The 2,025-nt window shown below is 40.7% G+C and overlaps 1 pseudogene; it reads left to right on the top strand.

Moving 5' to 3' along the window:
- The first annotated feature begins 1,091 nt into the window (after window positions 1-1,091).
- On the top strand, window positions 1,092-1,517 carry LOC101593136 (annotated as a pseudogene).
- The last annotated feature ends 508 nt before the right edge of the window (window positions 1,518-2,025 follow it).

Below are 2,025 nucleotides of genomic sequence, written 5' to 3'. Positions count from 1 at the left end.
ACTAATGCCCTCAAAGTTTCTGTTTCTGAATGCAAATAGGAAAAGGGCTGTTCTCTCTGTGCTGGTTCAGATCCAGTGCCCCACGTGGCATTTGACACTCCTGGACTTGCTCACCTCTGCCACCCTGGACCTGTGCCATGAAAAATATGATACCAATGGCAGCAACAGGAGCAGGACCCGTGCTGACAAAGATGGTTTCTCCCTCTCAGCTTCCCTCAGTAAGGTTGGACATGATAGCTCTGGCTATAGTCCCAACTATGGGAGAGAATAAAATGAGAGAAACACTCAGTTTTACAATGTTTACTATAGAGGTCAAGAAATAAATAAAAAGTCACCAGGGCATTATAAGTTAAACAAAGGCTCTTAGATTTTATTAAAAAATCACGAATATTAAGATCATTGATACCAAAACCCAGAGCCTTGGTACAGAAGCCTTTGCCCAGTGAGTGCCCCCTCTCTATCCCTCAGGGCTTCAGGAAAGAGCATCAACCCTACTGTGTTCCTGATGCCAGGAAGGTAGGTGTAAATCAATATACCAGCAGGTTCTGTGAGTATTGTCTCTAATCTGGGTCCCTGTGAGTCACATTATTTCTGTGAAACGGTTGATGAGAAATGAGGAAGAGTGGATGGATAGATAGCTTGGTGGTGTAAGCTCCTGCTTGGTAAGTGCAAGGACCTGGGTTCAATCCCCAGTTCTACGTGCCGTGCCACTTCCACCCCAGACACACTATGCAAGCTGGAAATTGGGCGTGGAGGCAGGTGCCTGTAACCGCAGTGCTGGGGAGACTGAGACAGGAGGAACTACATAGCAAGACCCTGTGTCAAATAAATAAAATTTTTAAAAAGAAAAGAAAGAAATGGAGAGGAGTAGGAAGGAGAATCATTGCTGGGAAAGGAAAGCCCATGCCCAGATGCAAGTTTTTTGTGAAGTGGAATACACAGGGGCCTCCATTCTGAAGCTGCCTAAGGGCTGCCAGCCACCAGTCCTCTCATTAGCAAAAACAATACAACAAAAAAGGAAAAATCACACATCACTCTGGGGTGGTGAATACTCTACTGGGAAATAAAAAAGTACTCCATGAATACAAAGTATGCCTCCCAAGTTTAAGCACCACCTAAATGATGATGATCTCACTGGTTCTGTGAAAAGTGAAAGGTGAAACCTTTTGGAAAATGATTCAGATGAAGAAAATGACTTTTTTTCTAAGGGGACAGTCTGGACCAAGATTTGGACCTAGAAATGATAAAATCAAGCATGTTCAGAATCAGGTGAATGAAGTTACTGATGTTATGCAAGAAAATATCACAAAGGTATTTGAAAGACGAGAGAGACTAGACAAACTACAGGGCAAGTGATAAAGCTTATTGAGTAATGCAAATTGCTTTTGCAACAGATCCAAACAACTTTGAAGGCAGATGTGGGGAGCGGATGCAAAATAAAAGCAGTTGTGGCTTGGGTTGCTGTTATCCTTTTGCTAGTGATCATCATTCTTATGGTTGTGAAATACCAGACTTGATCCAGTGACGGGAGCTCCTCATCAAACAAGCTCTGGAGCATTATTAGTAAAAGACAGCTGCAGAATTTCAATAAAACCTCAGTATATAACTTTCAAAACTTCTTTTTCAAGAAACTAAGAGGCAAGTATCACTTCAAGGTGGAGCGTTGAGAATGTACAATTATTTTCTTCCCTTCCAATCAAATGTATTTTGCATAATTCTATAAAGCAAAGATAACCTTTTTGCTGTATTCCAAGAATCTAATTTGAAACTGGATACTTGCCAGTGCATTATGTGCATACACTGAATGACAATATTTCATACTCCTATTTTAGTGGCATAACATCTTACATCACTACATCAAGATGAGGATTACACTAGGAGCCTGAAAGCCTATGTAGAGTACCAAATTATCATGATAAAAAAGATCCATAACCATTCAACCAATGTTTGCAAGTGTGTTATTGTTTTTATAATATGATTGCTTTGTAAGCAGATTCCATATGTTTATGGGTGTAACAGAAACAG

This window comes from Octodon degus, unplaced genomic scaffold (assembly GCF_000260255.1).
Source record: "Octodon degus isolate 3935 unplaced genomic scaffold, OctDeg1.0 scaffold00019, whole genome shotgun sequence".
Taxonomy (NCBI): Eukaryota; Metazoa; Chordata; class Mammalia; order Rodentia; family Octodontidae; genus Octodon; species Octodon degus.
The sequence above is the reverse complement of the archived record's forward strand: the minus strand, read 5'-3'. Positions and strand labels throughout refer to the sequence as shown.